This window comes from Talpa occidentalis, unplaced genomic scaffold, assembly GCF_014898055.3.
Source record: "Talpa occidentalis isolate TD23 unplaced genomic scaffold, MPIMG_talOcc4v2.1 talOcc4.12, whole genome shotgun sequence".
NCBI lineage: Eukaryota > Metazoa > Chordata > Mammalia > Eulipotyphla > Talpidae > Talpa > Talpa occidentalis.
The window spans coordinates 68,296,605-68,310,717 of record NW_023601212.1 but is presented as its reverse complement, the minus strand read 5'-3'; positions in this window follow the sequence as shown (position 1 = coordinate 68,310,717).

Here is a 14,113-nt window from a genome sequence, read left to right as displayed (position 1 = left end):
CTTCGCAACCCAGCGCTCAACCGCTGCGCCACCGGGGAGGCCCAAAATATGGATAACTTTTAAATGTGTTATGGATTATGTAGTTTAAGGCTTATCTCAGGACAATCCCATTACACAATTACAGTTCTAAACCCCATTTAATAGGTGAAGAAACTGGGGCAAGAGAGGTTAAGTAACTTGCTCAAGATCACTTAGCTGGAGAGCAAGAGTCAGGTTGAATTCAAACAGTCTAAACCCAGAGTTTAGGCTATGTTATAGTCTATGTTAGATTATGTTATAGCCTTCCCATAGGTGTATGACAGTTCTTTTTCCATCACCTTCCTGTGTCTCCTTTACCAAAGTATGTGAGCTCGGGCCTCCCCTGGTGGCGCAGCGGTTGAGCGCTGGGCTGCGAAACTGCCCGCAGCCTCTGCAGAACGGGTTCCATCCCTGGCCACCGGTGAGGGTCCCACATGGCGCACAGACCTCTTCTGCTGCGCTTGCTGCTCCCCTCAGCAGTTTGTTTCGTTGGTCTGCCTGTTCTGTTCCCTGCTGTGGCTCTGGTGAATTCTCTCACCCTCCCGCACTTCTGACTGTACCCAGTGCTTGTATAAATAAATAAATAAATCTTTAAAAAAAAAAAAGTATGTGAGCTCTAAAGTTGGGACTATGTCATATCTTGTTTGATCTTTTTTTTTTTTTTAAATTTATATATTAGCTGTGGTACAGACCAGAGGCACGGGAGGGTGAGAGGATTCACCAGAGACAGAGCAGGGAACAGAGCAGGCAGACTGACTGAAATACACTGTGAGGGGAGCAGTGGGCGAGACAGGAGAGGTCTGCCGCGCCATGTGGGAATCTCCCTGGCCGGCTGGGAATCGAACCCGCCCTGCAAAGGCTGCGGACAGCTTAACACTGCGCTGCGCTCAACCGCCTGTGCCACCGGGGAGTCCCTCTTGTTTGATCTTGTTTCCTCAAGTTACATGAATGGGGGGGACTGAGCAGGAGGTCAATAAAAGCAGATGAAAAGGAACAGGAATCTGCTTCAAGGTTACTTTTGTCGGATGGGATGCCTGATAATGCATAGTAATGACCGCTAATGGTCTTTTCTCCATGTCATTAACTTTTCCTGGCAGAATTATAATTAAAAGTTATAATGAAGAAAATGATTATGATAACAAAGATGACCAAAATTATAGAATATCTCAAAGCATAAAAAAAGAAAGAATCATACTCAGAGTTCTGACATCACCTTTGTAAAATGAGAATATACTTTACCACCCACCCCTGTGGGCTTTGCAGCTAGTGCTTTCTACTCAAATTTCCTATGGATGACATTTCCTATGGATGAGGTTTTCATAATTTGTATTTCTTTTTTTCTTTATTGAGGTGCCTGGTTAACAACTGTATATGATTTAGGGAATAGGTTCACACCTATGAAATTTATTTCAGTAAAAGTGGGTGAATAAGAGAGAAGGAAGGGGAAAGAGAACATCTAAAGAGTTAGTTACTCTATTCTTTTTTTTTTTTAAGATTTATTTATTTATTTATACAAGAACCGGGGTACAGGCCAGATGCATGGGAGGGTGAGAGGATTCACCAGAGACAGAGTGGGGAACAGAACAGGCAGACTGACAAAATACACTGCTGAGGGGAGCAGCGGGTGGCAGGAGAGGTCCGCTGCACCATGTGGGACCCTCGCCCGCTGGCTGGGATCGAGCCGGTGCTGCAGAGGCTGCAGACAGCTTCACAGCGCTGTGCTCCACCGCCTGCGCCACCAGGGGAGGCCCTAGTTACTCTATTCTTAATGGGTATATTACAGATGAAGTAACTCTATCAAATTAAAATTTACAGAAGACTAAGGGCAACTGCAACCTTGCAATTATTTTTTTTTTAAATTACTTGCCCAGAAAACTGTTTAGACTAGTCATTAGGATGACATAGATCTAGATCATGACTGAGTCACCGGAGATGAAATTGCAAGCCAGAGGAGTCTATGAGCATCTCTTCAAACACAAGATTTGGTTACTTTGTCTATGGAGAAGATAGATTGTCCCTCTGAATTTTAAAAAATATCTTTTTACTTGGAATTGGTGTTTTTAGTTATTAAGTTATTAATATCTGCACTGGGCTACTCAGATTGTACTTACAATATGCTAGTCAACGCTGTGAAAATGCAGGTACACCTGAATTTAGGAACAGAAAGCATTCCAAAGTCTAAGGCAATTTGAAATTGAAAAGCAAACGTATGGGTTCTCCTATCTCCTGACAGCGTTGTGTCCCTCTTTTCCCATGTAAGTCACCCTCTTCAGGGTCAGGGATTTAAAGTGGCATCAGTAGGTTGATGAGTGGCCAGAATTCCCTTCCATCAAAATCAAAGCAATTTTGCCATATGCTAGTATATAGGAGGGGTTTTTCAAAGAATGAGTGTTAAGTACTGCCTTTCAATACAAGTAAAAAGTATCATACTTTTTCATTCTTTTACGAATTAATTCTGCATGAGTTAGGATCTTGCTTTGAGTTTTAAAACTTTTAAAATTAATTCTTGCTTTGAGTTTTAAAACTTTTAGAATGGAGAAAAATCTCAAAATAAAAAAATTTAAAAAAGTATAAAGATATCAAGATACCTACTATTGAACTTCACTAATTATTAACTCAGTCTTGTGCCTACTCTGTACCTGCTTCTAGTCCTAATTTTTTTGAAGCAAATCCTAAGCATCATGTCTTTTATCTATAATATTTCAGAGTTTTAAATTATATAATCTCAAAGCCATTTTCACCCCCCAATTGATAATTCCTTGATATTATAAATCATCTATAGGTGTTAAGACTTTTTATAGTTTCTTTTAAAATTTGTCAGTTGTTTACATGTCTTTATAACTTAGGGGTTACATTTTCATTCCTCCACATGTGCACGTTTCACTTACCTTCCACCAAAACTCCTATGCCAGTGCCCTACCCCCTCCCTTCCCCTATACTCTCCTTCTCTCCTCCCTCCCCTCTGTTCCCTGTGGTAACCAGTATATATATTTTCTGAATCATGATCCAAATAAGATAACCATATTGCAGTTGGTTGTAAATATCTTCTATCTTTTGTTGTGCATTCTCAAACAAGAGTGCATCCGAGTCACCTAGAAGGCTTGTTAAAACATGAACTGCTGGGCCCAGTCCAATTTCTGATTCTAAATTGGGTGGAGCTTGAGAATTTGCTGCTGGTTTGAATCCACTCACTCATTAGCTCCCCACCTTTGCTGTCTTTTTCTCCCTTGCAATTTGTTGAAGAAATTGCAGTTTACTTTGCAGAATTGCCCTCAATTTGCAATTTTTATATTATATCATTCTTCCTTTTTGTACAATGTATGTTTAGCAGTCCCTGTAAAATACTTACCACCAGTTCACCTGTGCACCATCACCATAGTCCATTTTGCTCTTCCCTTCCCTGTTTTGATCCCTCTCCCTCCCCCCTCCCCTTGCAGAATGTTTCTGATATATAGTTGCCTGTTTATTTTGTTTTTTAATGGCATGCCTATTTTATATACTGTTGGTTGTCTCATTGTAGTGTTAGCAGCTTTTGATAATTAGGAGTTGAAAAATGATATTCTAGTTTTAGTATCCTTTCACTTAACAGATAACATACCTCGATAGACAACAACTTCCCTTTGTCTATTGTTTGGTTATCCAGTGGTACAATATATGCTTGGTTCTCTCATTTTCAACACAGTGGGTGGTTTCTTACCATCCTCCAATGCTGAACAGTTGCATGTGTGTGTATATCAACTCATAAATTTAAACATACTTGTTTGACTTCAGTCCACTGAAATTATAATTCTTGTACATACTCAAAATGTCCCACTTTTGGCCAGTGAAAGGCTCTTTAAATTGGCTTCTGGGTCCATTTGCTATGACCCTAGGCAACATCCTTGCAAAGCAAAATGACAAGATGTTCTAGGACCACGTCACATTTCCTGTCTTACTGGAAAACAACACTTTCTCCAAGGAGCCCTCCTTGTTTTGTTTTGTTTTTTTAAAAACTGGGAAATGGTGTTTTCAAAGTCTTTTATAGACTAAGATGGGTAATACATTTTGTTGTTACTCTTGTTTTAAAACAGAATACATCATGAATTTGTACTGATACTCATCTCCCCTAATATTCAGGGATACAGAGTTTTTACTTCATTTCTTTGATTTGTTTTTCTTACACTAAAAATTCTAGTTTTCAGTACTAGGAATAATAAGTAGAGTATCACATATTTACTCAACAGCATACTCTCTACCTCAATATTTACCCCTAAATCTCAGAATGTTAATACCAATGTTACTGCCAACAATATGATTACTAAAAATAGTTAAGTTGATTTGAGAGTTGGAGGGGGTGGTTCAGGAGGGATTCTTTAAGATACACCACACTCTGGGTTCACCGTCAAGTAACAGATTCAAGTTACCTAGAGTAGTTTTTTCTAGAGCTTATACCACCAACTAAATATACAATTACATTTATTTTGCTTTATTTTTAATTCGGGGGGCATGCTCTTTAATTTTAACTAATCATAAAAATGACATATAATGTTTTAATGGGTTTCTAGGCTAGCCCACAAAAGCATATTTAACCTAGATAAAGATGAGCACTACCTACCAATTATCAGACTTCTTTTATAGGTCTAACGCTATTCATGAGTCCTGAAGTGGGAAGAGGGGCAGGTACAGAGTATTACCAGGAACAGTTTTTTTTTTTGAGATTTATTTATTTATACAAGCACTGGGTACAGTCAGAAGTGCGGGAGGGTGAGAGAAGAGCAGAGCAGGCGGACTGACGAAGTACACTGCTGAGGGGTGCAGCGGGCGGCAGGAGAGGTCTGTGCACCATGTGGGACCCTTACCCGGTGGCCGGGGATTGAACCGGCGTTGCAAAGGCTGCGGGCAGCTTCGCAACCCAGCGCTCAACCGCTGTGCCACCGGGGAGGCCCACCAGGAACAATTTTATTTTAAACCAACAGTGGGGATGTCAGGAACACCATCTACCGTGACACTGCTCCCTTACTCTCCCACTTTTGTTGGGTAAAGTAGGGAGACCCAGGGGGAGGAGGATACCATGTGCAGTCACCACCACTAACTCATTCAGGTTCTTATCACTATCCCCTTAATTGACCTGCACCGCCTCCCAAGTAGTCGCTGTTACTCTGGTCTCTTCAAACTCCAGTCCATCGTCTTCTATCCTGTCCTGGAAATTAATCTTTATAAAATATGAGATAGATTGTGTTACTCCCCCAAAGAAAGTTGTCCGATGGCTCCCAGTGGTATTTATTTATTTATTTAAGATTTATGTATGCATACAAGAACTGGGGCACAGGCCAGAGGCATGGGGGTTGAGAGGATTCACCAGAGACAGAGCAGGGAACAGAACAGGCAGACTGACTGAAATACACTGCTGTGGGGAGCAGCAGGCAGGTCAGGAGAGGTCTGCTGCGCCATGTGGGTAGCTCCCTGGCTGGCTGGGGATTGAACTCGTGCTGCAGTGGCTGTGAATAGCTTCATAGCTTGCGTCTTAACCCCTTGCACCACCAGGGAGGCCCCAGTCTTTAAGTAAATGTAAACGATTTAGCACAGAAAATCATCCCAGTATGGATCTCCAGCTTCTCTCATACATTCTAGACCCTGGTCAAGCAGATTTATTTTTTAAATTCTATGTTGTTTTGGGCCTCCCCGGTGGCGCAGTGGTTGAGCGCTGGGTTGCGAAGCTGCCAGTAGACTCTGCAGCGCCGGTTTGATCCCCGGCTGCTGGGCGAGGGTCCCACATGGCGCGCAGACCACTCCTGCCAGCCGCTGCTCCCCTCAGCAGTGTATTTCATCAGTCTGCCTGTTCTGTTCCCTGCTCTGGCTCTGGTGCATCCTCTCACCCTCCCGCGCTTCTGACTGTACCCAGTGCTTGTATAAATAAATAAATCTTTAAAAAAAAAAAAAAAAGAATCCTCTTTTCCAGCTTCCCCGGTGGTGCAGCGGTTGAGCGCTGGGTTGCGAAGCTGCCCGCAGCCTCTGCAGCGCTGGTTCGATCCCCAGTTGCTCCCTGGCCTCTGGAGGAGGGTCCCACATGGCGCGCAGACCTCTCCTGCCGCCCGCTGCTCCCCTCAGCAGTGTACTTCGGTCCTTCTGCCTGCTCTGCTCCCCGCTCTGGCTCTGGTGAATCCTCTCACCCTCCCGTGCTTCTGACTGTACCCAGTACATGTATAAATAAATAAAATTAAATTAAAAAAAATTCTATGTTGTTTTCTCTGTCTGCAATGTTCTTATTTACCTAATTTTTCCTACTTAGCTCAAGCATCATCTCATAGTTTTCTCTGTGCTTTACATGACTGGGTTGTTTCTTCTCCCTGTGTTTCTGTTTGAGCTTTTCATATATGAGTTGTTTATAAAGATGGGCAAGTCTCTTAACTTTCTACGTGTCAGTTACTTTATCTGGAAAATGGGTCCAGTCATACCTCTCTTGTCCAGCATCCATTTAACTGAGTCTTCAGATGCAGCCTGTCAATGCTCTCGAGAAGCATGACAACTGACGCCCACAGCCCATGATGCTCTCTGCCTCGTGTGTGTACTCCAGTCCCCACCAATGAATTGTATAAAATTACTCATTTTACTCATTATAATTATATCTAGAGATTATGTAAATTAATGAAATATGAATGTAAAAAGAGAACTGCCTCTATGAAAACTAATTTGAATGGTTTATGGAAGATTCAATAAAAGCATGTTGCTAAAAATTGTTTTCACTTTATGTGGGCGAGATAACAGAAACTGAGATAAGTAGTAAACATGTAGAAAGATTCAGCATTTTATCCTTGCCTACTATTTTAGTTCATTCTCCACATTAAAGAAACCAAAACTGGGAATCAGAATTGATGAAGTACTCATTGTGGTTTTAAAAATATTTTATTTATATTTATTTATTTAAGATTTATTTTATTTATACAAGAACGGGGGTACAGGCCAGATGCGCGGGAGGGTAAGAGGATTCACCAGAGACAGGGCAGGGAACAGAACAGGCAGACTGACGAAATACACTGCTGAGGGGAGCAGCGGGTGCAACAGGAGAGGTCTGCTGCACCATGTGGGTTGCTCCGAGGTTGGCGGGGATTGAACCGACACTGCAGAGGCTGCAAACAGCTTCACAGCGCTGCGCTCAACCGCTTGCGCCACCAGGGAGGCCCCTTGTAAAAACATTTTAGAAGGCATCACATGAAACACAGCATTTTCATCACACACAATTTCTGTTTAAATTCTTCCAATTTTGAAATTTTTTTTGAGTTGCAAATGTTTGATTCTGTCAAATTACTGCTAAAAAGTAAACAAAGGTAAGGATTCTTTGGAAAAGTATCAGTCATGATGAATTAAAAAACCAACTAACCATAATACCCCCAATAAAAACAAACAAATGAGGTGATAGATTTTAGGTTTGGTTTATGCAAGAAGAAAACCAGTTTTCTGCAGTGGATTCCTACTCAAGGAAAAAGCTGCCCTCCATAAATAGTGAATGGGTATGTATTTTATGTTTTAAGTTAAAAGTATCTGAAGCTTGTTTGTATAATTTTTTGTGATTCCATTCTTTGTGGTATAATCTATATAGAACATTAGTTTCAGGTGTCCAACATACCGATTTGATATTTGTGTATCCTGAAGAATCAAATGAATCTTGTTAACACCCATCACCATACACAGTCACAAAGATTTTTCATGTGAGGAGAACTTACAAGATCCACTCTCTTAACAACTTTCAAATATGTAATACGATACTACAAACTGCGCATGTACATATTGCACATGTACACGTGTATATGCTGGACAATACATGGCCAGGACTTACTGTGCAGCTGGAAGTTTGTACCCTTTGAGCCCCTTTACCCTTTTTGTCAACCCTGTGCCTCTGGCAACCATGAATCTGTTCTCTGTATCTGTGAGCTTGTTTCTTTTTTTTTAAGATTCCACATGTATGAGATCATGTCATTTTCTTTCCTTGTCTGACTTTGCTGAGCATAATGCCCTCAAGGCCCATCTATTTGTCACATGTGACAGTATTTTCTTCTTTTAAAATGGCTAAGTAGGGCCTCCCCGGTGGCGCAGCGGTTGAGCACTGGGTTGCGAAGCTGCCCGCAGCCGCTGCAGCACCAGTTCGATCCCCGGCTGCTCCCCGGCCACCGGAGGAGGGTCCCACATGGGGCGCAGACCTCTCCTGCCGCCCGCTGCTCCCCTCAGCAGTGTACTTCAGTCCTTCTGCCTGCTCTGCTCCCCGCTCTGGCTCTGGTGAATTCTCTCACCCTCCCCCACTTCTGACTGTACCCAGTGCTTGCATCAATCAATCAATCAATCAATCTTAAAATGGCTAAGTAATATTCTACAGTGTGTGTAGACCACATCTTTATTCATTCCTCAGTAGACACTTAGGTTGTTTCATATTTTAGCTATTATAAATAATGTGGCAGTGAATGTGTGGCTACCTATATCTTTTTAAGTTAATGTTTTCATTTTTTGGGGGGGGGGGATATATATATCCAGAAGTGGAATTATTGGATCATGTGGTAGTTCAATTTTTAATATTTTGAGGAATCTCTACATTGCTTCCCATAGTGGCAAGAGATGATATTTTAAGTATCTTCCTCAGACTGTTAGAGCTAGGCACCATTTCTTTCTTTTTTTTTTTTTTATAGAGGCATGTTTTATTTATTTATTTTATTTGTTTGTTTTGTTTATACATGCACTGGGTACAGTCAGAAGCGCGGGAGGGTGAGAGAATTCACCAGAGCCAGAGCGGGGAGCAGAGCAGGCAGAAGGACCGAAGTACACTGCTGAGGGGAGCAGCGGGCGGCAGGAGAGGTCTGCGCGCCATGTGGGATCCTCCTCCTGTGGCTGGGGAGCAGCCGGGGATCAAACCGGCACCACAGAGGCCGTGGGCAGCCTCGCAACCCACCGCTCAACCGCTGCGCCACCGAGGAGGCCCCTAGGCACCATTTCTAATGCAAGAGAATTATGTTTGGATGCAAGGCCCACCTGACTACTCATAAATATAATCGAAGGCCTCTTATACGGGAGTGATTTTAGACTTCCATTTGCTGAACAGTCAGTGCCAATAAGCAGAGGTCATATCAAGAAGGTTGCAAAAAAGTCTTTCCAACTACTTTTCTCCCCATCCCCCTTCTTCAGGTCTTGGCTCAAAGGTCATTTCAGTAAAGACCTTCTCTGGCCTTTTTATTTAAAACACCATGAATTTGGATCATTTTAGCACTCAATCACTTTTTTTGCTTGACTTTTCTCCATAATACCTTCTAATGTACCATAACACTCACCATGTTGTGATGTACCATATACTGTTCCTAGTAATTTACTTGCTTGTCTCTTTCCACTAGAATATATGAAGACGGGGATTTGGAAATATTCTATTCATGAATGTATCTTTAGCACCTAGAACAATGCCTGGTGTATAGTAGAGACTTACAAATATTTGTTAATGAATGAATGAGCAGTAAAAGTGTCAAGTGCTACTCCAAAAAAAAAAAAAAAAAGGCAATATGAAGAGTCAGGAAAGCATCCACTGCATTTGGCAAGACAGAGCTTATTATTGCCCCATCCCAAGTGGTTTCATTCAAGAGGCAGAGAGATTAGGGAGTGAGTAGGAGTTGAAGGAGTAAGGACAGCAGGTGTGTCAGCAGGTATACTTTTTCTAAAGGCCTGGTTCTGAAAGAAGGAGAGATACAGGTCTGCAGCTACAGGAGATGTGGGTAGGGATGAAGGATGAAGGGACTGTTATTTTTAGATGAGAGAAACTTGGATTTATTTGAAGGCTGAAGAAGTAGCTTAAGTAAGTCACTGAACTGATGAATGGCAACTGGGATATGGGTTTCCTAAGGCCACCCAGCTGCGTCTCTTTGTACTATGCACCTTAGAAGAGACTAGAAAAGGGGGTGAGTGGCAGGAACAGTTCTCTGGGGCTCAGCCTCTGTTGAACTAGTACAGCATCTTCCCCACACTACCCACCTTAGGAAAGAGGAGGAAACCAGAGTGGTGAGGGGTGTGTGAGAAGAGAGCACCAGCCACAGCTCAGACTCAACCTGAAGTTGCACAGGGACTTGATGGCAGCTTGTCTGCACTTGTGAGTGCCCAGCAGTTTTTCACTGTCTTCCCCCGCCCACTGAGATAAAAGAAATGATCTTTCTACTCTTTTTTTTTTTTTTAGATTTATTTATTTATTCACACTAGCACTGGGTACAGTCAGAAGCACGGGAGGGCGAGAGAATTCACCAGAGCCAGAGAGGGGAATAGACTGACAAAGTACACTGCTGAGGGGAGCAGCGGGCGGCAGGAGAGGTCCGTGTACCATGTGGGACGCTCACCCTGCAGCCGGGGATCGAACTGGCACTGCAGAGGCCACGGGCAGCCTCGCAACCCAGCGCTCAACCGCTGCGCCACCAGGGGAGGCCCGATCTTTCTACTCTTTCCCTAACTTTCTGGTGAACCCTTTCCTTGCTTTGGCAAACTCGTAATTTCCTTACTGGTGGGAAATGGAAGGGACTTATTTTATTTGGGGGGCTTTTTTAAAGATCTAGGGCAATCTCTCTTGTACTCATTGGCTAGATTGGGGTCAGTGCCCACCCCTAAACCCACCAATGCCAAGGGGAATAAGACAACCCTGGTTGGCAGAAAACTCCTAATAGAAAACATAGGTGGAAAGTACTTGACATCAATCTTGGCAATGAATTTTTGTAGCTGACTCCAAAGGAGGCAACAAAAGCAAAAATAAACAAGTGAGATGACATCATACTAAAATCTTCTGCACAGTAAAGCAAACCGTTGAAATAAAAGACAGCCTACTGAATGAGAAAAAATCCTTGCAAATCATATATCTAATAAGGAGTTAATACCCAAAATAGATAAAGATTGCACATAGCTCAATAACAAACACAAAAACCAACAATTTGATTAAAAAATGGGCAGAGGGTCTGAATATTTTTTTTCCAAACAAGATATGCAAATGGCCAACAAAGTACATCTTATCTTAAAAAGATAAGAAATAAATGGTAGGACACAGACGAGGGAACACTTGTACACTTGGTGTAAGGTAAATTGGTGCAGCCACCATGGAAAACAGTATGAGGGTTCCTAAAAACTTAACAATAGAGGGCCTCCCTGGTGGCGCAAGGGGTTAAGCAACCTCACTATGAAGCAATCCGTAGCCTCTGCAGCACGGGTTCGATCCCCCCACCAGCCAGGGAGCAACCCATATAGCGCAACAGTCTGCTCCTGACTTGCCCGCTGTTCCCCTCAGCAGTGTGTTTCAGTCAGAATGCCTGTTCTGTCCCCCACTCTGTCTCTGGTGAATCCTCTCACCCCCCACATCTCTGGCCTGTACCCCAGCTCTTGTATGCATAAATAAATAAATATTTTAAAAAACTTAACAATAGAATTACCTTATATCAGTTCCACTTCTGGATATTTATGCAAACAAGCAAAAATATAACCAAAAGATATATATATAACCCCATGTTAACTGCAGAATTATTTACAATAGCCAAGATATGGAAACAACCTAAGTACCCATCGAAAGATAAATGGATAAAGAAGATATGATGTATTTTTACAGTGGAATATTATTCAGTCATAAAAAGGGAAACTTTGCCATTTGTGATACAATGGATAAACCATATTGGAATTATGCAAAGCAATACAAGTCAGACAGAAGGACAAATACTGTATGATTTCATTTATATGTGGAATCTAACAAAAATAAGCAAATCTCATAGATCAGAATGGCGGTTGCCAGAAGGGATAGGTGGTAGGGGATGAATAAAGTGGTGAAGGGAGTCAAGAGGTACAAACTTTCAGTTATAAAATAAATAAGTCATGGATATGTAATGTACATCATGGTCACTATAGTTAATAATGCTGTAGGGCATAAAAGCAAAAGTTGCCAAGAGAGTAAATCCTAAAATTTAACTTTGTGTGGTGACAGATGGTAACTAGAATTATTGTGACCATTTTAAAAATATTGAATCATCATGTTGTGTACCTGAGGCCAATATAATATCTCAGTAAAAACTTTTAAAAATAAAAGATAAAAGATAACCCTGGTTGAGTTAGTCTGCTCAGGATTTACCCTATTTGTATGGGTGTGAATCAGACACTGGAACACACTGCACTCTTGGGAAAATGGAGAGATGACTTTTAGGTAGGATACAAACGGTAAGAGCAATGATTTAAAGAGGCAATTCAAGGTAGAAATTCCCCTCATGTATGAGGGGAATTCAGGCCCCAGTGGGTTGCAGCCTTTCTTATTCTGTATCTTGCTATTTGCTGCTGCCCCCTGGTGCAGGAACATTTCTATCATGACCTTTCTTAAAGCTTTGGGGCACTGGAAAAAGCAACTTGGCAGTGAAGATTTCAGAAACGTATTGGATATTTGCATCTGTAGACCTCCTTCCTGAAATTCCCTTTTTGATGTATATGGGTTTGCTTTTTGTAGTTTTCTGACTCTTCTCAATCTACTGCTAGGAGTGTGCTTCCCCCTAGTGGTGGAGACTGGCGCAGCCAACTCTTTAGGGGAATGTAGTGCTTTTGGTCTTGGAACCACCAGTCCACTGCACAGGGGAAGGCAGAGAGGGAGGGGCAGTGCACTACCCTGAGAATGGGTACTCTAACGGGGCCAATGGGAGGGGCCCTGTGGCTGAGCATCAAGGCACAGACCTCATGAAAACACAGCAGGCATTATTACATTTTTATATTCCTAGACTCTCCTACCTCTCCTCAAGCCTGCCATGAAACAAAACCAAAGTAAACAAAAGGGTTTTTTCCTCCCCTTTACATGGCAATAAGCTTTAAAAACAGGTGCTGAAGAGAGCAGGTGGGCCCAGACAGGTCTCTGACGCACCTTTTGACTCCCTTGTTTCCTATACTCTGCTCATCATCTTTCCCTTCCAGTGCGTCTTCCTTCAGTCAAGCCTGCCATCCCCAACTCCCCTTTCCTCCATTTCCTTTATTCTCTCTGCCAAGTCCTCTATAGCCTCTGTTCTTTGCTGAGATTTTTGCCACAGCCTCAGTTCTATCACAGCTGAGTTTGGCCCCATGTGGTTTGAGTACTGCTGTTTCCATTCCAGGACCAACGCCAACAAACTCAGGAGCACTGAGGGGGTTACAGTTGGCAGAAAGTGCTGGCGAAGTTGACCAGAGGGCTTATTTCAACTTCAAACCTGAAAAACACTCCCTGGCATCTGCTGGTAGGTAAGGAAAAAACATGGAGAGATACTGCAGCAGTCCCCTGAAGAGAAACAAGGCTGCAGGAAATAAGGGAATGTCAAATTACAACTAATCTCTGTTCATGGAAGTCTGCTGCAGTCCCTGGAGTTAAGACAGAAAAGAAGGCCAACGTGAGACCCCTTAGCTCCTAGGCTGCCCGAACAGGAGTGCGGGCAAGCAGCAGCAGCCTACCCCTCACCCTGGCGAGGGCTTTGTGCTTTACATGCTGTTCCTTAAGCTTCTGCGTGCCACTATTTGTCAGTAATATCACTTACACTGCGCTTTCAATATTTAAAACGCACACTCGCATCACGTTATCTTATGTCTCCTTGACAATCCTACCCCTCAACTTAGCTGTGAAAAATTTTGTAGAGAAACCGCAGCTTTAGAACAGAGTAGTGCCCCAAGCAGTTCTTTTTTTTTTTTTTTTTTTAAGATTTACTTATTTATGCATAGAAGAACTGGGGTACAGGCCAGAGGCATGGGTGGTGAGAGGATCACCAGAGACAGTGGGGAGCAGAACAGGCAGGTTGCCTGAAATACACTGCTGAGGGAGCAGCGGGGAGTCAGGAGGGGTCTGCTGTACCATGTGGGTTTCTCCCTGGCTATGGATCGAACTCATGCTGCAGAGGCTGCAATTGCTTCATAGGTTGCCTCTTAACCCCTTGCGCCACCAGGGAGGCCCAGCAGTTCTCCTGGCACGCCAAGCCGGCAGCAGGACCACAAGCGGCATCCCCGGCGGCGGCAGACCAGCAAAGACGCCTCAGTTGGAAGGAGGTGCAAGGAAAAGAAGTCCCCCTCCTCCGCCATCCCTTGCCAAGGAGAGATAGACAGATAGACAGACAGACACCCTAGTGAGTCGTCC